Below are 21,930 nucleotides of genomic sequence, written 5' to 3'. Positions count from 1 at the left end.
ACATACTCCCTGAGACCCCCTGGAAATACCGACACACCGCCCCTCCCGGGACCCCCTGGAAATACCAAAACACTGTAGGGATCCTCTGATTCTATTCTATGATGCCCTTGTCCTGTGAATGAATAAATAAAGAAACCTGGTGAAGCCGCCAAACAGCATAGCCAGCAAGTGATAGACACAGCAAAGTGACCCCACCATCAATGGATCAAATCTGAGCTCTGCAGTCCTGCCACATCTCGTCATTTACTGTGGTGCACAATTAAACAACTGATTGGACGTGAAGACTCCACACATATCCCCATCCTCAATGATGGAAGAGCCCAGCACATCAGTGCAAAAGATAAGGCTGAAGTCACCAGTCAGTGACACACACATCCAACAAATAATTGAAGAAACAAACTCCTATTAATTAGTGATTTTTCACAGTCTCACAGCCAGCCATGCCTCATATACACACATCTTAGTGACAATATGGTGACCGTAACCAGACCCACAGTGCGCCTGGGCTCATCCACACTCCTCCCAGTCACATTTCTGATTTGAAAAATCCACCTTTTTCACAAGAAATCTCTTTGTATATGTACAATGTCACAACTGCAGTTGCCTTCTGTCCAGCTGCATATCAAATAAACAAATAAAGCATTGGACTTTGGCTCCACCCAACAAACCAAAGACCTCTCTTAGACATACAACAAAACTATTTACATACATGTGAGACACGGGGAGGGTCCGAGGACTGAATGGACCCCCATTTACCTTCAGCAGGAAAATCTCAGTGGTCCTTTCCGACTGTGCCTCGGCAGCAGCAGCCCCATCGTCCCACTTATGCCCCAAGCTTTCAGTGCATCAGTGGTAGCAGGACGGCCAACCCCTCACTCTTTCCCAGTGGGGTCTACATGTTAATTACTCCGGGAAGCGTTTCTGTATGAGCCTGGCCTGATCTACACATCTCCCAGGAACTATATGGTAACTGTAAACAGTCTTAAAGTGAGCCCGATTGATTCACCCTCCTATCAGTGACTTGCCAATGATGATTGCCTGTTTCATAATCAGTCCAGTCTCATCTACTCTTCCTCTGAGCGAATCCTTTCTGTCCTCTTCCATTCAGCCCGTGCCTGGGAGAATGCAGCCAGATTCCCCTTCAGGCTGCATTTCATTCTCCTCACTGTCTCGGTGCTGCCACAGACATCACCTGTCTCTCCATTTCCCTCTGTAACAGTTCTTGTGAAACCCATCCCCCTCCCCGCCCCACCTTCCAGCTGCAATGTTGGAATATCACCACATTGGGCATTGCCATTAGTGCTCCAGCTCATTCAAATTTCTTCACAAAACAGAAACACAACTCATCAACAAGACTAAGTGGCAGGCAAATGAGATACATCATACATCTAAAAGCAGTTTGTTGTTCAAAAGTGGAACTAACTTTAATTTGTATGCGTATAATAGAATCAGGAAGAATAATACATATATAGCATGCAACTCATTTCACTGAACACATTTGTGCAAATAAATGATATCTCTGCAGTTCAAACAATTCCAACAGCATAACATTAGAGACAGAGCATTTGGAAATGATACAGAAATTTCAGATACGAATGATTTAAAGAGGAGGACAGATTAAGATCGGGGAAACTGAACAGGGTGTACACACAAAAATCCATTTCGCAATTGGAATGCCTCATTCAGGCAATTACATCTCTCTCCCTCAGTCTCAAATGGTCTTCTTCCCATTCGATTTTCTTCCACTCTCTGAGCCACCCCCAATAAGCAGTTCCCTTCCCTCCCCAGTTTAGCCTCATGCCTTCCTTTGCACTGGTATGTAATGGTACCTTTCTAGTACATGTTTGATTTTCGATGAACACACCGCACTGGTTTGTGACCAGGTCGGCCAGTTGAACCTCACAGAATATGAGTTGCCTGACTGGTCCACATTAACAGCCCCAATCAGGGAGCCCTGACTGACAGCTAAGTCGTGTGAGGGTCAGAGATGCTGACACCCTGGCAACTATCTCTGAATGAGGCAGTGCTAAAGTTGAAGACAGTTCATTTGTAAATAAAAGTTGAATTGGAGATCGACACTGGCCTCAGTGTATTTAAAATACATCTCCAGCACTGGGTTTGAATATTATTGTTATCCTTTTGTTATCAAACATCTCTGTGTGCAGTGCGCAGCAGGGTTATAACATGGAGATGTGGGAACAGGATTGTTTAGATTCCCTACAGTGTGGAAACAGGCCCTTTGGCCCAACAACTGCACACCAAACCTTGGAGCATCCCACCCAGACCCACGCCCCTGAACACTATGGGCAATTTAGCATGGCCAATCCACCTAGCGTGCACCTCTTTGGACTGTGGGAGGAGACCGGAGCACCTGGAAGAAACCCACGCAGACACAGGGTCAAGGTGCAAATTCCACACAAACAGTTGCCTGAGGCTGGAATTGAGCCTGAGTCCCCAGTGCTGTGAAGCTGCAGAGCTAATCACTGAGCCACCGTGCCGCCCCATATCGTGTTGCTTTTGCACAAACTTTGACAAAGAGGAAAGGCCACTGATAATGGCAAATGCTGGAGAATCCAAAATAACAAAGTGTGGAGCTGGATGAACACAGCAGGCCAAGCAGCATCTCAGGAGCACAAAAGCTGACATTTCAGGCCTAGACCCTTCATCAGAGAGGGGGATGGGAGAGGGAAGTGGAATAAATAGGGAGAGGGGGGGATGCGGACCGAAGATGGAGAGAAAACAAGATCGGTAGAGAGGAGAGTACAGGTGAGGAGGGAGGGAGGGGATAGGTCAGTCCAGGGAAGACGGACAAGTCAAGGAGGCAGGATGAGGTGGTCGGTCGGAAATGGAGGTGTGGCTTGAGGTGGGAGGAAGGGATGGGTGAGAGGAACAACAGGTTAGGGAGGCGGAGACAGGCTGGGCTGGTTTTGTGATGCAGTAGCGGGAGGGGAAGAACTGGGCTGGTTTTGGGATGCAGTTGGGGAGGGGGAGATTTTGAAGCTTGTGAAGTCCACATTGATACCATTGGGTTGCAGGGTTCCCAAGCGGATGAGGAGTTGCTGTCCTTGCAACCTTCGGGTGGCATTATTGTGGCACTGCAGGAGGCCCATGATGGACATGTCGTCTAAGGAATGGGAGGGGGAGTTAGAATGGTTTGCGACTGGGAGGTGCAGTTGTTTGTTGCGAACCGAGCGGAGGTGTTCTGCAAAGCGGTCCCCAAGCCTCCGCTTGGTTTCCTCAATGCAGAGCGGGTCAGGAGTGAGGGGGCAGGTCACTGTGAGGGGGGTCAGGACTGCAGGGGCAACTCTGAGCGGGTCAGCACGGAGGGGTAGGTCGCTGTGAGTGGGTCAGGACTGCAGAGAGAAGTCGCTGTGAGCTGGTCAGGACTGCAGGGGCTAGTCACTGTGAGCGGGTCAGGACTGCAGGGGCGAGTCAGTGTGAGCGGGTCAGGTCGCTGCGAGAGGGTCAGGATGGAGGGGGCAATTCGCTGTGAGCATCCCATTTCACTCTGTCACGGCATCCCATTTCACTCCGTCACTGCATCCCATTTCCCACAGCCACTGCATCCCATTTCACTCAGTCACTGCATCCATGCTGCGTGGTCCATGCTGTGTATAAATGTGGCATAAAATCCTTACTTGGAAGTTCATTTCCTCTTGTAATAACATGTGGCATCATTAGCATCCTTCATCACTTGCATTTAATCGGAAAGCCTGGTCCAAACACCAGATAACATGACAGTCCTAACAGAATGCATTTTCCAATGATTTAAACATATAGTCATGTGTGTCTCAGTGAATAAAAATCCTCCTCATTTTACCCCAATTATATCTCATAATAAAGGGAGTATGTCTGAAAGTCGTCTCATCCGAAGGAAAACAGACTTGCTCCAGGAAAGCTGCTAAAATATATCAAGAAAAATATATATGAAATGATTCTAGAAATTTCTGCAACACAAAGATCAAAGGAAACAATAGTTTGATGAACACACTGTTAAGTGTTGCACTTACACATCACATTTTGGAAAACAAACCACACTGATTTTCTACTTCATAAAAAAAATTGTTCCAAGTCTTCATTATGCAGCACTGCAGTGAACTGAAAAGGTGTAGACTTTTAACCTGCATAGAAAGCATGTGCAGAAGTTAAAACAAAAAAAAAGCCACTTCTGTCCTAAAAAGACAATATTATATTACAAAAGGCCAGGGAAGTTGGAGAATGCAGCATCATGCTTCCTGCAGAGATCAAGTTTTGTCTGTGTTGTAAAAAACAAAAGAACTGTGGGCACTGTAAATCAGCAACAAAAGCAGAAGTTGCTGGAAAAGCTCAGCAGGTCTGGCAGCATCAGTGAAGAGTGAGATCTGAGGAAGGGTCACAGGACGCGAAACATTAACTCTGACATTGTCTACGTCATAGTGAGTTATGTCTATTGCTTCAGCAAAATCGAACCAACTCTGAATGAAAATCAATGCTGAAGAAATATCCAAAACATCCGCTGTCCCCGTTGTGGCTTCCTCTACATTGGGGAAACAATGCAGAGGCTTGGGGACCGCTTTTCAGAACACCTACGCTCAGTTTGCAATAAACAACTGCACCTCCCAGTCACTAACCATTTCAACTCCCCCTCCCATTCCTGAGAGGACACGTCCAACCTGGGCCTCCTGCAGTGCCATAATGACGCCACCCGAAGGTTGCAGGAACAGCAACTCATATTCTGCTTGGGAACCCTGCAGCCCAATGGTATCAGTGTGGATTTCACAAGCTTCCAAATCTCCTGTCCTCCCACTGAGTCCCGAAACCAGCCCAGCTCGTCCCCGCCTCCCTAACCTATTCTTCCTCTCACCCATCCCCCCTCCCACCTCATGCCGCACCCCTATTTCCCCTCATCCCGCTCCCTTGACCTGTCCCGCCTCCCCAGACTGACCTATCCCCTCCCTGCCTCCCTACCCATACTCTCCTCTCCACCTACCTTCTCCTCCATCCATCTTCCATCCGCCTCCCCCTCTCTCCCTATTTAATCCAGAACCCGCACCCCCTCCCCATTTTCTGAAGGTGGTTCTCGGCCCGAAACATCAGCTTTTGTGCTCCTAAGATGATGCTTGGCCTGCTGTCTTCGTCCAGTTCCACACGGTGTTATCTCGCATTCTCCAGCATCTGCAGTTCCCATTATCTCTCCAAAACAAAGGCTGCTGTCTTTCAAAACCCAATCTCAGATTTTGCAGATAGTCCTTACCCTGAAAAAATACCAAATATGTATAAAGAGGAAAACTGGAGGTGAAACCATTCAAAAAATTTTCATTAGCATAATAAATGTTCAAACTGTAAAAGCAGGTTAAGCACCTGTATATAAGGAAACTTTAAACAGACACTTACAGCCAACAAATGTGAGAAATAGCCATTTCTTGCTGGATTACCAATTTTGCTGTTGGGAAAATAGGCCTAAGCTTAGCAATGTACATTCAAACAAGATAGCCCCCTCTCAGAACTCAACACTCACAGTCGTAGAGTTCTGTTTTCACAGGTTGGCGTATAATAGCATCAAGCACAATACACCAAATCTTCTTTGGTACCTTTTCCTTCCATAAAACTGCTTTTAGTAGATGTGCACTGAATTCATTTTATACACGTTGAACAGTTGCTAAGTTCAAGAGGCCAGTTCCAGCACTTCGACTTGCATCTGCTTCATCATCAAAACAGAACAAAATAAAGACCCACTCTTTGTAAGTCAAGTTTTCCATTTTTAGTGACAAGGTGAAGTGCAAGAACTGCTCACTTGATGTTAAAATCTCCTAAATATGTACCTATATATTTCAATTCTGTGAAATATGTGGAATGAGTTCGAGAGAAGGATTAATTTTCTTGTGCTGGGAGAGAGCTGGGACAGATAAAATAGGTTGAATGGCCTCCTCCCATGCTAAAAATGTCCATAACTGTTCTTGGCCCTGCTAAATTGAAGTGGCCATCCTTTCATTATGACTGTGAGACGCAGCATGTTACGATAGATGGCACAATGAAGAAATCCTTTGTTATTAATGAATTTTTCAGCACTAGGCATTCTTCCGAAGTCAAATGTTCGACATATGCCTGTTGCACTGACTTGGTTCCAAACAGTTATAATGTGGAGGTGCTGGTGTTGGACGAGGATGGACAAAGTCAGAGCTCACATGACATCAGGTTATAATCTGACAGGTTTATTTGAAATCACACAAGCTTTCGGAGTGCAGTCCCTTCATCAGGTGCGGTCAGGGAGGAAAACACACAGTCACACAATTGATAAGCAGACAGATCAAAACATCATACAACTGGTGTGAGTGGAGTGTCAGATAATAAGTCTTCATCCAGGATGTTTGTTTGTTTGCAGATATTTTGTTGAAGAAACACACAACTTGTAGTTACAGTCAGTGTGGTATCTTATAAATTCTTGCTTTTGGAATAAAGGTGAAAACTCTAAGACAGATTCTGAACACAAGCCTCGAAACTACAAGTCAGAGTCTGACCTGAGATGTCACCTTTTGTACATTCCTGTTGCGCTGCCTGATTATCATGACAACACAGCACTGACATGGACTTTATAAACGCTTTACTTGCCTCTAACACTCTTGGTCACCTGTATAGAGTTATTATCTGACACTCCACTCACGCCAATTCTATGATCTTTTGATCTCTCTGCTTATAAGCTGTGTGTCTGTGTGGTCACCTCACTAACTGCACCTGATGAAGGGGCTGCACTCCAAAAGCTTGTGTGATTTCAAATGAACCTGTTGGACGACAAGGTGGTGTCATGTGATTTCTGACTTCAAACAGTTATAGAATGTGTTTTCAATCCTACCGTGACTTGACAATAAGTCAACTTCTTAAAATTTATAAAATGAGAATGTCAAGTGAAGTATGTCGAACCTTGAGCATTTAAAAAAGGAAATATTACAACCATTGTATAGTCAGACAGTAAAGACAGAAGGAATGATTGAATCGACTGTGTCTGACACCACACAATTCATCCCCCTGATGGAAGAAAGGTTGGCTGTGTTCTCTTTCTTCAGGAACATCCAGCTAATACCACCTTCCCACTGCTTGTTTTATTCATCTGGTGTTCCATCTAATTCCTTGCAGTCTTGGTCAAACCTTCATGTAATTTATTTAAATTTTCAATGAAATAAATTTAACTTTATATTCCACAATTTTAACATTTCCTTTTAAGGTTTGAACGGTTCAGTTCGTACAGTGCACATGTTGTGTTAATAATTGGAGAAGATGGTGGAAAAATCAAGATATATTGACAAGTAAACAAATGGCTAACTTCTGTTTCCTTGTCAGTAATGCCTTTTGAACAGAACATAAAGTTGCGCAACTATGCAGAGATAACAATTTAAAACTGGGAAGACCACTTTGTGGTCCCCACACCAATCTCTATTCACTACCTACTGATTGCATTACTCCGCCTTGGCAACAATGTAATATTACGCTTGTCTCAGCACAACCTTGGCATCTTGTTTATCCCATGATGAACGTCCAACAACACATTCATGCAATCCCTCAAGCTGTCTCTTTACACCTTTTCAATCCTGCCTACCTGTCTCTTGTCTTGGCTCATTAGCAGTGAAACCTTCATCTGGAACTACTTCACTTCTGGACCTGACAATTCCAATGCATTCCCTGTTGGAGTCCCACATTTGCCCATTGAAAACTTGACGTCGTCTAAAACTCCACTGCCCGAGTCTCACCTTGAACCAAATCCTATTCTCTGTACTTTCTACCTGACTGACACTATTAACGGTAATTTTATTAAATTCTCATTTTTGTTTCCAAATCATTCCTTGGCTATGCCTATGGCTATTTTGGTAATCTCCACCAGTCCAACCATACTTCAGGATATCTGCACTCGTCTAATTATGTCCTCTTGCCCACTCTTGATTTCAAACGGCCCACTACTAGTTGCCAAACATTTAATTGTGTCGGCTTCAAACCCAACAAGAGACTTCCTGCACCTTCAGCGAGCAAACTCACATCCCGAACCTCAACCCAAGCAACAAATCTTCTCAAAACTCGCTAACTTCCTACACATCTTAGCCTCTGTACGTTTCCTCTTTTAAGGCACTTTTTAAAACAATCCTCTTTCATCAAGCTCTTGATCGTCAAAACTAAGAACTTAATAAGGCTCAGTTGTATTCTGGGATCGTGAATACTCCTTTCAGACGCCTTCAAAGTTTCCCTCCATTAAAGAGATTTTATAAGTGGTTGAAGTCATTGCCAAGCAGAGGGGGACGAATTGGGGAGTTACTTCAAAGAGCTATGATATGCCAAACGACCTCCTTCCACACTGGCCAACTCTGATTCTACAAAAACAGAAATGATTTTCAGACTTGGGAAGATCCCTCAAAAATGTCAAAAGTAACCAGCTTATGGGCAGAGTCGAGCTGCTGAGATGATAGACCAGGATTTAGGGGTACCAGGAGTGATAATATGCTGAACACAATCAAATTTTGAGGTTGTAGAATGATGTGGTCTTCATCATTTTTGACACTTTGACCATTTTCCTTCCTTTCCACAGAACAAGTCAAATAGCGGCAGCACAATGTTGCATGGACGCTCGAGCCTGCTCCACCGTCAATGATGATTGTGGCTGGTCTTCCACATCAATTAAACTTTTGCTCATATCTCGTCCTCTGCTCAAAACATCGATCTATTCACGTGCAGTATCCCTCTCGCTAACTTAATGAGAATTCATTCCAATCACTGAACTCCGAACGCAGACCCACCCCAGGTCAAAAAATTCAGCTGAGATCAGGAACTGATCTCGCCTGTATGGCTGAGCTGGCTTTTAAAAAGTTTGCCAGTGAGAGAGTCTCAGTGAGAAACATTCATTAAAAAAAATAATTGCATGGATTGCTCTCCAATCCTAAACTCTATTCAAATTCAGTTGGCTGAACGGTTGGTTTTTGATGCAGACTGATGCCCTGCAGAGAGGGCTCAATTGCCATACCAGTGAGCTTACCACAAAGGGTCTTCGCCTCAACCGCTCTACTTGACTGAGGCGTGGTCATCTTCAGGTTAAATCATAACCAGTTGTCTCTCTCCAAGGAGTCGCCAAATGGCGTGCAAAGACTTTACCTTTAACCCTGATAACATGGCAACAAGCAGATAACTCAGCTGATGTCACTGACTAATAAAATCCTCAATTATACTGATATTCATGTTGTGATATCATCAGAAGGCATGCTCAACTAAGTTTTAATTTGCAAATTAAGTTAACAACCATTCAATCAATATTACTGAAGTACTCATATTACTGATCGTCTCCATACAACATTGTGGTTACATCTGTTCATAAGTGAAGTGTAATGTAATTGCACTTACTGTGGTTTTATCAATGTGATCCTGCAATGAGTCAATAAGCAGGTCACCCACAGGTTGCCAATCAGTGTGGACCCCCTCAGCTGTTATCACATGAGCCTCAAGATCATCCAGAGCTTTCTGCAGTTCTTGAAGTTTCTCCTACGCCTTTTCCACCTGTTTCTGCCAGTTGCTTGCACGGGTTTTCAATTGCTCCCAATTTTCCTTCACTTCTGTTGACTGTTTGCGGACAGCTTTGGCAATTCTCTGGGCTCTCTCTTCCGGGGTAGGTTCTGGAAATATGAAATGCAAATAATTTATCAACTATTCATGATTTTGATCGATAGATTTTCTTTCGAAACCCCTTTCCTTTAAAAGGTCTCTCTGGACTTTCTCCTGAAATTGGGATATATATTATAAGACTGAAGCACATCAATGATAAATTCTGTAATCAGCTAGCAGGTCGTCGAGTCATTAACAGATAATCACAGAGAACCAATACAAAGCCAAATAAAATTCCGCAGATATTTGAAATTTGTCACTACCAAGGAAGCTTTAAAAAAGGAAAAGGATTACTGACTAAATGGGTACAATTCTCAACAAAAGATTTGAAAAATCCTTTCAGTGTATCTTTCGTAGCTATGAGACAAACATCCAACACAAACCAACTTTCATCTTTCAGGACTGGCAAGTTAGAATGATAAACCCAAAGTCTACCCTGCACAGTTCTCTCTAGAACTCACTTAATGAGGTTGTTAAGAGATGTAGAGATACCAAAGTGCACAGCTGGATGAACACAGCAGGCCAAGCAGCATCTTAGGAGCACCAAAACTGACATGTTGGGCCAAGACCTTTCATCAGAAAAGGGGGAGGGGGAGAGAGTTCTGAAATAAATAGCGAGAGAGGGGGAGGCGGATCAAAGATGGATAGAGGAGAAGTTAGGTGGAGAGGAGACAGACAACTTAAAGAGGTGGGGATGGAGCCAGTCGAGGTGAGTGTAGGTGGGGAGGTAGGGAGGGGATAGGTCAGTCCGGGGAGGACGAACAGGTCTCGGGGGCGGGAAGAGGTTAGGAGGTAGGAAATGGGGGTGGGGTTTGAGGTTGCAGGAAGGGATAGGTGGGCTGGTTTTGGATGCAGCCGAGGGGAGTGTGCAGCGGATCAGGGAGTCACCTGAGGGTGGTGGGAAAAACGTCTTTGGTGGTGGGGTCGGATTGCAGATGGCAGAAGGGTCGGAGGACGAGGCATTGAATCCGGAGGTTGGTGGGGTGGTACGCGAGGGCGAGGAGGGCACTGTTTTGGTAGTTATTATGGGGAGCGAGTGTGAGGGATGAGGTGTGGGAAATGCGGGTGACACGGTCGAGGGCGTTTTTGACCACTGAGGAGGGGGAAGTTCCGGTCCTTGAACAACCCTCAACAGTTTCTCTTTCAATTCCTCCCACTTCCAACAGACAAACGGGGTGGCCAGGGTAGCCACATGGGCCCAAGCGATGCCTGCCTCTTTGGAGGTTACATGGAACGCTCCCTCTTCCGTACCTACACTGGCCCTCAACCCCACCTCTTCCTCCGTTCCATTGATGACTGTATCGGCACCGCCTCGTGTTCCCACAACGGGCTCTAACAGTTCATCCACTTCACCAACACCTTCCTCCCGAACTTGAAGTTAACCTGGACAATCTCTGATACCTCTCTCTCCTACCTGGACCTCTCTATTTCCAACCACTGAGAAACAAATATCCATTTCAAGTCCACCAATTCCCACAGCTACCAAGAATACACCTCCTCCCACCATATTCCCGCAACACTTCATCCCCAATTCCCTATTCCTTTGCCTCTGCATCTGCGCTCCCAGGATGAGGTATTCTATTCCTGTATATCTCAGACGTCCTCATTTTTCAAGGACCACAACTTGCCCCGCTCTGTGGTTGATAACGCCCTCGACCGTGTCTCCAGCATTTCCTGCAACAAATCCCTCTCACCCCACCCCGCAACAACAACCAAAACAAAGTCTCCCTCGTCCTGACGTACCACCCCACCAACCTCCGGATACAACGCAGCATCCTTCGAAACTTTCAGATTCTCTGGGAGGCCACGGAGGAGGAGGCGGAGCCTTTGGCCTTGATCTTTGAATCCTCATTGTCTACAGGTTTCGTACCAGAAGGCTGGAGGGTTGCAAATGTTGTGCCCTTGTTCAAAGAGGGCAGTAGAGATGCCCCAGGTAATTACAAACCCAGTGAGCCTTACGTCTGTTGTAGGAAATGTTTTGGAAAGGATTATAAGAGATAGGATTTATAATCATCGAGCAAGCACCAATTTGATGGGAGATAGTCAACATGGATTTGTCAAGGGCAGGTCGTGTCTCACAAGCGTCATTGAGTAATTTTGGAAGGTGACCAAGCACGTGGATGAGGGTCGGGCAGTTGACGTGGTGTACGTGGACTTCAGTGAAGCCTTCGATAAGGTTCCACATGGTAGGCTATTGGAGAAAACATGGAGACATGGGATTGAGGGAGATTTAGCAGGTTGGATTAGAAACTGGCTTTGGCTAAGGCGGCAACCAGTGGTGCTTGATAGAAAATATTCAGCCTGGAGTCTGGTTCCTAGTGATGTGTCTCAAGGATCTATTTTGGGATCACTGCTGTTTGTCATTTTCATAAGTGACTTGGACGGAGGCATTGGTAGATGGGTTAGTAAGTTTGCAGCTGACACTAAAGTCAGTGGAGTGGTGGACAATGTGGAAGAATGTTGCAGGTTACCGGTAGACTTTGGATGAACTGCTGAATTGGGCGGAAAGGTGGCAGATGGAGTTCAATGCGGATAAATGTGAGGTGATTCACTTTGGGATGAATAATAAGAAGGCAGAATATTGGGTCAATGGAAAGATTCTTGGTCGTGTTGCTGTGCAGAGGGTGTCCATCTATGTCGATCCCTGAAAATTGCCATCCAGGTTGATAGTGCTGTGAAGAAGGCTTACGGTGTTTTAGGTTTTATTGGCAGTGGGATTGAGATCCAGAGCTGTGATGTCATGCTGCAACTGTCCAAAAAGCTGGTGCGGTCTCATTTGGAATATTGCGTACAGTTCTGGTCGCCCCATTGCAGGAAGGATGCGGAAGCATTGGAAAAGGTGCAGAGGAGATGTGGCCTGGTCTGGAGCGAAGGTCTTCTGAAGAAAGGCTGAGGGACTTGGGTCTGTACTCATTGGAGAGAAGGTGGGTCAGAGGGGATTTAATAGAGACATACAAGATGACAAGTGGATGAGATCGGGTGGACAGTGAGGGTCTTTTTCCGAGGATGATGACATCAGCTTGTATGAGGGGGCACAGCTAAACAGTGAGGGGTAATAGATTTGAGATAGATGTCAGAGGCAGGTTCTTTACTCAGAGAGTGGTAAGGATGTGGAACCCCCTGCCTGCCAATGCAGTTAGCTCAGCCACATTAGGGGCATTTCAACAGTCCTTGGATAAGCATATGGATGATAATGGGATCGTGTCGGGGGGATGGGCTTAGATTAGTTCACTGGTCCATCCAGATCATCGCAATGGGCAAAAAAGCACACCGTTGTCTCTACTTCCCAGGAGGCGAAGGCAATTCCATGTGTCCACAAGGGCAACTTTCACTGATGTACCACAGAAAGCATCCTATCTGGATGCATATCACAGCACGGTTCCTCTAGCAAAACAATCCCTAATTATTATGCTCCTGTCTTTCTTCTTCCAGGCAGAATTGGTTCTGCTTTGTCATAACTATATTGGGAGAAAATCCACGCTCAGTCTAAGTTAATTCTTCCAACAATTCAGATACCATGGAAGACTGAGAAAATAGTGGGTGTGTGTGGGAGAGAGAGAAAGAGAGAGACAGGCAAAGCCAGAGGGGTTGCTGGGGGGTGGGGGTGGGGGGTGGAGACAGAGAGAGCGCGAGAGAGACAGAGAGAGCGCGAGAGAGACAGAGAGAGCGCGAGAGAGACAGAGAGAGCGCGAGAGAGGCAGAGAGAGCGCGAGAGAGGCAGAGAGAGCGCGAGAGAGACAGAGAGAGCGCGAGAGAGACAGAGAGAGCGCGAGAGAGACAGAGAGAGCGCGAGAGAGACAGAGAGCGCGAGACAGAGAGAGACTGTGAGAGAGAGAGAGAGAGAGAGAGAGAGAGACACAGACAGACAGACAAACAGAATAGGCTACAGAATGTGAGAGTGTGTGAGCGCCTGCATCAGGCAGTGAGAGAGATGTTGCTGAGGTGGAGATAGTTGAGAGTGTCGATCACCAACAATCTCTCCTGGTCCACCCAGATCGTCGCAATGGGCAAAAGCGCACACCAATGTCTCTATTTCCCCAGCAGGCTAAAGTAATTCGGTGTGTCCACAAGGTCAACTTTCATTTATGTACCAGAGAAAGCATCCTATCTGGATGCATGTCACGGCATGGTTTGGCAACAGCTTTTCCTAAGACCACAAGAAACTACAGAGTCATGAACACAGCATAGTCCATCATGCAAACCAGCCTTCCATTCGTTGATTCCACCTTTACTTCCTGCTGCCTCGGGAAAGAAACTGACATAATCAAAGGCCCTTCTCACCCGCCAATTACACTCTCTTCTCCCTTTTTCTGAAGGGAAGGTGTCAACAAGTTTGTATACATGTGTGAAAAGATTCAAGAACAGCTTCTTCACCGCTGTTATTCGACATCTGAATAGGACACTGAAAAGTTTAAATCTAATTTTGATCTCGCTCTCTGTGCATCTTCTCTGCAGCTGTCGCTATGTTCCATTTCACTAATGCGCCTTGTATGGTATGATCTGTCTATACTGCATGCAGAAGAAAACTTGTCACTGTACTTGGGCACATGTGACAATGACGACTCAAATCAAATTGACTGTGTGCAAGAGAGAGTTGAGTGTATGATTGTGTTCAAGAGTGCAAAGACAGTGCATGAAAGCGTGAGTGTGCGCATGACAGAATGTGTGTGCCAGTGACTGTGCTCAAGAGTGTGTGAAAGAGAGTTAGCACAAGAAGGGAAGTGTTACAGCATGCATGAGGGAGTGAGAGTGTCTCTAAGAGTGAGTGAGCTTGACAGCAAGCGAATTTGCAAGTGTCAGTGTGTGAGGGAGAGATTTGTGGTAGTGTGTGTGTACTTGAGAGTAACAGCATTGGCAAAAGATCCTGCGACAGTGCATGCAAGTGTGCCACAGAATGTGTGCAAGACCGTGTACGACTGTGTGGCGGTATGGACTATGAATGAGTGAGAATGTGACAGAGTGTGTTTGTGAGAGACTGTGTTCCTGACTTTTTTTTTGTGTGTGTAGTGTGTTTGTGCATGAGGGACAGGATATGCATGTGCAACATCGTGTGACTGTGAACTTCTGTTTGTGCCTGTGAGTGAAGTGATGGGGGAGAACAGGGAGAGGAGAGATAAAGACTGAGAGAGAGAGGGAGCATGAGAGAGAGATGACATGAGGAATTAGAAATGATGAGTGGTCAATACCTGGAGGATAAAAAGAACAGCGTCTGTGCGTTAAGAGAAGCCGCTGGATCTGATATGGAGGCTATTGTTTTATTGATTGAACTGAATGAAAAGCAAGTGTCACCTCTCAGTGTCAGGGGACAGGAGATGTGCATCAGAGAAGGAGATATAGTCAGCCTTGTTAGAGACAGCAGACAAGTTGCAAATGCATAGAAACTGACATGAAAGCTTTCTTGTCAATATGTAAAGAGGTGAGACAAATATGACGAGTTAATATTGTACCTTTGCGCTCAGTAAAATTATAGAATCATGAATCAGAGAATCCATACTGTGTGGAAACAGGTCCGTCAGCCCAACATGTCCACACTGCCCCTCACAGCATCCCACCCAGACCCATCCACCTATAACTCACCTAACCGACACATCACTGAACACCTTGGGAAATTTAGCATGGCCAATCCACCGACCTTGCACATCTTTTGACTGTGGGAGGAAACTCGAGCACCCGGAGAAAACCCATGCAGGCACATGGAGAATGTGCAAACTCCACACAGAAAGTCACCAAAGGGTGGAATTGACACAGCAGTGTTAACCAGAGCCACTGTGCTCTATATTATGCTCATTAAGCTGCAAGCATTTTTTTTTTAAACGCAAGGAAACGTACCATCGTCACATAATCCAAGAGGTTTCAATCTTCTGTCAGCTTTGAGAACCTTATCCATATCCACAAGGACAAGGTGATGTTAATGGTGTGAGACCGGTTAGTATGCAGCAGCTCGTCATGCAAAAAAATTAACGGCACTTTCATTGCTTTTTTCCGAGGGGCGCAACAGAAAGACAAGAACATGAAAAAATCCTGAAATCTTTGTCCAATTTCAATCTCCAAGGGACCATCCATTCCTCAAAAGTCATAACCAAACTGAACATGGGCCTCCTGCAGTGCCACAAATGATGCCAAACGAAGGTTGCAGGAACAGCAACTCATATTCCGCTTGGGAACCCTGCAGCTCAATGGTATCAATGTGGATTTCACAAGCTTTAAAATCTTCGCTCCCCCCACTGCATCCCAAAACCAGCCCAGTTCGTCCCCGCCTCCCTAAACTGTTCTTCCTCTAACCTATCCCCTCCTCCCACCTCAAGACCCACCTCCATTTCCGACGTACTAAACTCATCCTGCCCTCTTGACCTGTCCGTCCCCCCCCGGGCTGACTTATCAGCTCCCTACCTCCCCACCTATCCTCTCGTCTACAGTTTCCATCCCGGCCTTTTTAAGTCGCGTGTCTCCTCCCCACCGATCTTCTCCTCTGACCGTCTTCGATCCGCCTCCCCCTCGCTCCCTATTTATTTCAGAACCCTCTCCCTATTCCCCTTTTCTGATGAAGGGTCTCCACTCGAAACGTCAGCCTTTGCGCTCCTGAGATGCTGCTTGGCCTGCTGTGTTCATCCAGCTCCACATTTGGTTATCTCTGACCATTTGCCTGTTCTTTCTATAGGACATGAATCATTGGATATTTACTTCCCAACAACAATGTCTCTGTGATACCCAGAGCGATCAATCTGCACCACAAACTCATTCACTTTGTTTCATACACTCCCTGCAATTAAATACAAGATCCTCAGTCCGCCATTTTCGGCCACCGTTCTTATCTGCTGCACCTGAAGTCAGAGTCCTGACCATTTCCATACTTTTGGTCCTATGACTTGCTCTGGAAACTTTGCTGAGCACTTACCAGCTTCTAACTTTTTCAATAATTTTCCATGCAACTGAACTCACCCGCTCCACACTTTTTATTTTAACGCTCTACCCCCGAGACCTAGCTCTGTCTTTTGCCAGGATACTTGTCCCCATATGATTCTTGTCGAGCCTATGCCACCAGAACAACTCCCTCCTTCCCCATACCCATGCCAATGTCCCATGAATTCAAACACATTTCTGCCATGCCACCATTTGAACAATGCATTTACATCTTGAATTTTCTTCACACTGTGCCAAATTGCTCAGATAAGAATGCAGAGATTACTACATTTCTGGTTCTGCTTTCTCACCTCAGCGCTCATAATCCCTCAGCAGAACCTCTTTCCTCTTTCTTCCATATCAATGGTACCTGTGTGGACCACAATAGCTGGATTTCTACTCCTCCCACTTCAAGTTCCTTTGTAGCCGAGATAGAATATCCTGAACCTGGGCACCAGGCAGGCAACACTACTTTCGAGACTCTCGATCCTCATCACAACGAACAGTGTTCATTCCCCAAACTATACTACCTCTGATTATAACTACATTACACTTTTTATCCCCTCCTGAATGTCCCCCCTGTAGCACAGTGCTACAGTCAGTTTACTCATCTTCCCTATACCCTGCACTCTCATCCACACACGAAGAAAGAATCTCAAAGCTGTTAGATAAGATCAAAGGCCAAGGTTCCATCTGCACTACATCCTGGATCCTTCCACCTGCCCTGTTCTTTGTCACACTCTCACGTCCCTGGCCACTGACCGAGTTTCAGCTAGTTAATCTAAGGTGTTTGACTGCCTCCTGAAGCACAGCATTCCCTGGTAACTCTCCCCCGCATGATTTGTTGATTGGTCAAAACTGAGGTTCTAGTTCATCAACCCTGAGCTGGAGTATGGGGTATGACCACTCCCCCGTCACGTAGGTATAAATCATCGTCTGGCCTGGCATCTCCATTTCAATTACTTCGATCTTAATTTGATTTAAAAACATTCTGGTCTTTTAGTTTGTAGCCTGTAAATATTTCTCCGACTTAGTTTCAATCTCAAAGTTCCCGATAATAGATTCTTAAACCACTAGCTATCACCAAACAATGAGCCTGGTTCACCCTCTGGGTCCCTGATTCTGGCTTCAATTTACCCTGTTTCAAAATAAAATGCTTATGAACTAACAGGCAAAATAAAACAAGCAAATGGCACCTCTTACACTCTGCACAGACATTGCCACCAAAATATACATTCACTCTAGATGCGATCTCTCCTTCCAGAACATGCAAAGCATACTGATCCCTAGCAATACACGACCTTCAAAACCTCAGCTCTCAGCTTATTACTTTTGAGTACATTCTCAAATGCTTTCTCCAAGTCCAAACACAACACATTTACTGGCTTTCCTCTATTAATTCTCCTTCCAAAACTTCCTCCAAAAACCAAAACAATTAGCCAGACATAATTTCTCTTTCATCAGGCTATGGTGATTCTGTTTGATTAGATTATGACTTTCCAAATGTCCTGCTACTATTTTCTTCATCGCTGATTGCCACATATTTCCAACAATAGATGTTAGGATGGTTCGGTTGTAGTTATCTTCTTTTTGCCTCTCTCCTTTTTAAATAGGGATGTCACATCAGCATTTTTCCAGCCCTCAGATGCTTCTCTCGAATCTAAAACTTTTTGGGAAATTACAATCAATGCATACACCGACTCTGAAGCTCATTGTTTAGAATCTTAGAAAGTCAACCATCACGGCAAAGAGTCGAATCTGCTTTTACTCCATCAGATTGTCTACTGCTATTTCTCTCATGGTACTGATGGTGTGGTAGTGATGTGTTTAATTCCTCCCTGTATTCTGTAGTAATAAGGGGATCCTTGAAGTATCTTCCACTGTAAAGACTACCCTTTTCTCATTGTCGTTGTTCCTGGATTTAAAAATTAACCTGGCCATCTCAGCCGAGCATATAATTAATGGCATTACCTCTAAAACCTTTTCTGCTAAAGTGTTCAATAGATTGCTACAACCTGAAAGAACTAATTCTTCGCCTAAATTAATAGGCAACCAATTTGAAAATGTGGCCTCTGGTCGTAAAATCTTTCACAAATGGGAGTAATCTCTACAGATATACACCATCAAGCCTCTTAAGCATCTTAAATGTTGAAAAAATAAGATTTGTTTCAATCTTATAAACTCCAATGAATGTCGTCCCAGCCCGCCCAACATTCTTAAGCATAGCAATCCCCTCCGCCATTTCCGAAATCAACCCAGTCAACATGAGGTGTTCGGCCTATGCAGCATTCACTCTGTGGCCGTACACGACTTCTAAGTTACCATCCCGCTGCTACGACTCCACTTCTATTTACGATGCAGTCCTCTGTCCATCCGAACATACTGCCCTTGAACACATGGGCTCTTTTCTTTTGAGACACCTTATGAGCTGTACCTTATCAAATGCTTTGTTGAAATCTCAATGTACATCATCAACTGGTGGTCCTTTGTCAGTAATGTTTGTTTCCTTCTCAAAGCACTGGAGCAAGTTTGTCAAGTATTATTTCCCCTTTATAAAAGGATGTTAACTCTGTAGCATGTTATAGCACACTCAGTACCCTGTTATTTCATCTTTCATTGCCGGCATGAACATCTACCCAGGTTCACCTAAATTGGCAATACTGCCTTACTATTTTGTCGAAGTATCTTTGTAATAATAGTGTTATGTTCACAATCTTTCAATCCTCTGAGAATTTTCCACAATCTAAGGATTCTTGGAAGATTATCATCAGTGCCTCCATTGTAGCTGTCGCTGCATTGTTCAACATGAGAGGATACAACTCATCATACCCCTTAGATATTTTCTCTACTGATTGGAGTCATGTTTGGAATTCTGTGCAGTGACATTCACTTTTAACAGTTTGCTAAATACTACCACGAACAGAAATTGCGATCCAGCTGCAACTAAACTCAAGCTTTCAGCACGGAAGAAAGTCTTTCAATTCATTATGAACCTAATAACTCCTGAAAAGGGCAATACAATTTGCCTCAGTCCATAAATGTTCCTTCTCCAACATCCTGAGATGCATTATCTGTATTTCTTCAAATTTACCACAGAATCTGTTTCAATCACCCTTTCAGCAATACGCATGACAACAATTCGGCATTCTTAGTCCCCCTGTAGCCTCCGTTGCACACGTGCATTGTTAGATGATTATTTATTTGTGTGCCTGCTTTTTTGCTCGAATGGAGAAAGGTAAATTTCTGTTCTTTTGTCATCAGAACTATTGCCTCCTCACTCTCATCTTCCTTGTTTTATCCTGTGCTGGAATATTTAATTTGTTGACATATCTGAAATATGTTGTTGAATGGATTGGGTTTTGTAACATTGCATTCCCCATAGACCACCTACCCATCCTGTTGCTTGTTCTAACAGTTATTATCTCGCAGAGTGGAAAATGCAGTTTGAAAGCAATGGAACGTTATCGATGAAGAACTTGATGCATAAATTGCTGCAATCTTCCAAACTACAAACTCACCTTCAATTCTTTCTCGGTCAGAGCATTATGCCGGCGCAAATGAATCGTGTTCTCAATGGGACTTCCAAAACCATGGAATTGAATTTGCACATTGATTTCTTCTTCCCTCTTCAGAAATGCAAACTAGCATCGTGATGAAGCTTCCAAGGCGATGATTGTGTCCTTCGATGAACGGAAAAGTGACTCTTAGATTCATGGAAATATTTCACTACTTCTATAAACATGAAAGGCAAACATTCTCCCTGCATATGACCCAGTCTCATTTTATCGTATCTTTCTGATTTTACATGCCACGGGACAATCATTGCAGTGTAACAGAAATGTTGATCATGGAAATTTATCACTGTTTTAATAAATAATGGCAAATTTTCAACATCTTGCAATTGTATGAAGGCTCAGTCTCATCACACCTCGCCTGCTGCACAAAGACATTCTTACACTGCTTTGAATGTTAGGACTGAAACAAAACACAATCGTGATACAAATGCATCAACGCACTACTTTCAATAGGATCTGATATCCTTGCCAGGCACTGGAGGGGTTGTGGAGACTGGTGCGTGGATGAAGTCGTTCCTCTGTTCAAGTAGGAAAACAGGGACTTTCCAGGAAACTACAGACTGGTGAGTGTCTCATGTCTCAAAAGTATGGGCTAATAAGGGACAGCCAGCATGGTATTATGCGAGGCAGGTTATGTCTTACCAAGTCAGTTGAAGTTTTCAAGGAGGTGACAAGGGTGATCAATTCGGGTAGAACAGTTGATAACATATATACATGGATTTTACGAAGGTTTTCAATAAGGTCCCTCATGGTATGCTCATCCAGAAGATTAAGATCCATGAGATCCATGGTGACTTGGCCTGCCCATATAAGGCAGACGGTAGCGGTGGAAGGCTAACAAAGATAACACAGTATAGGGCTGGAGGAACACAGCAGGCCACGCAGCATCAACAATGTCAGCTTTCCTGTTCCTCTGATGCTGCCTGACCTGCTGCGTTCTTCCAGCATGTACAGTTCTTGCCGTCTCAGTGGTGGAAAGCTGTTTTTCTGGCTGCAGCTCAGTGACGAGTGGTGTTCCGCATCGATGTGATTTCTGCTGTTTGTGATATGTGTAAATGACTTGGTTGCAAATGTAGACGGGGGATTAGTAAGTTTGCAGATGATATAAGGACCAGTGGACTTGTGGACAGCATGGAAGGTTGTCAAAGGACACAGCAAGATACAGACCAATTGCAAACACGAGCAGAGAAATGGCCGATGGAATTTAATCTGGGCAGGCATGAGGTGTTGCATTTTAGGAGACCAAGTGTTAAGGAAAGGGATACACAGTTAATGGCAGGACCCCAAACAGCAGTGATGTCCAGAGGGATCTTGGGGTCCTAGACCATAACTCCCTGACAGTAGCCACACAAGTCGATAGGGTGGTCAAAAAGGCATATCGCATGCTTGCCTTTATTCATAGGGGAACTCAGTGCAAGAGTCAGGATGTCACATTGCAGCTTTACAAGACTTTGGTGAGACCACACAGAGTATTGCATTCAATTCTGGCCGCCACATTACACTAAGGACGTGCAGGCTTTGGACAGGGTGCAGAAGAGATTTACCAGCATGCTGACTGGAATAGAGGGTATGAACGAGAGGGACAAGCTGGAAAAACTCTTCGTTTTCTCTGGAGCAGTAGAAGCTGAGGGCAGGCTTGATAGAAGTCTATAAAATTAGGAGATACATAAATACAGCTAACGGTCAGAAAATTTCTCCCCCGGAGTTGAAGTGTCCACTATTAGGGGGCATGCATTTAAGCTGAGAGGGGGGAAGTTCAAAAGAGATGTGAGGGGCAAATATTTCACACTGAGCATGTTAAAAGTGTGGAATACATTGCCCGGGGTGGTAGTGGATGCAGATA

The 21,930-nt window shown here is 44.8% G+C and overlaps 1 long non-coding RNA gene across 1 annotated transcript; it reads right to left on the bottom strand.

Annotated features, from left to right (window-relative positions):
• Positions 1–1,398: 1,398 nt before the first annotated feature.
• LOC132208230 (uncharacterized) lies at positions 1,399–20,181 on the bottom strand. Its single transcript, XR_009444319.1, has 3 exons — positions 20,031–20,181; positions 9,355–9,623; positions 1,399–5,234 (listed from the first exon to the last, which is right to left on the bottom strand). It is a non-coding gene; the product is annotated as an uncharacterized LOC132208230 (long non-coding RNA).
• Between the last annotated feature and the right edge of the window lie 1,749 nt (positions 20,182–21,930).

Source organism: Stegostoma tigrinum, unplaced genomic scaffold (assembly GCF_030684315.1).
Source record: "Stegostoma tigrinum isolate sSteTig4 unplaced genomic scaffold, sSteTig4.hap1 scaffold_321, whole genome shotgun sequence".
In the NCBI taxonomy this organism is placed as follows: Eukaryota; Metazoa; Chordata; class Chondrichthyes; order Orectolobiformes; family Stegostomatidae; genus Stegostoma; species Stegostoma tigrinum.
Note: the sequence above shows the minus strand (reverse complement) of the source record. Positions and strands in the feature narration are given on the sequence as shown.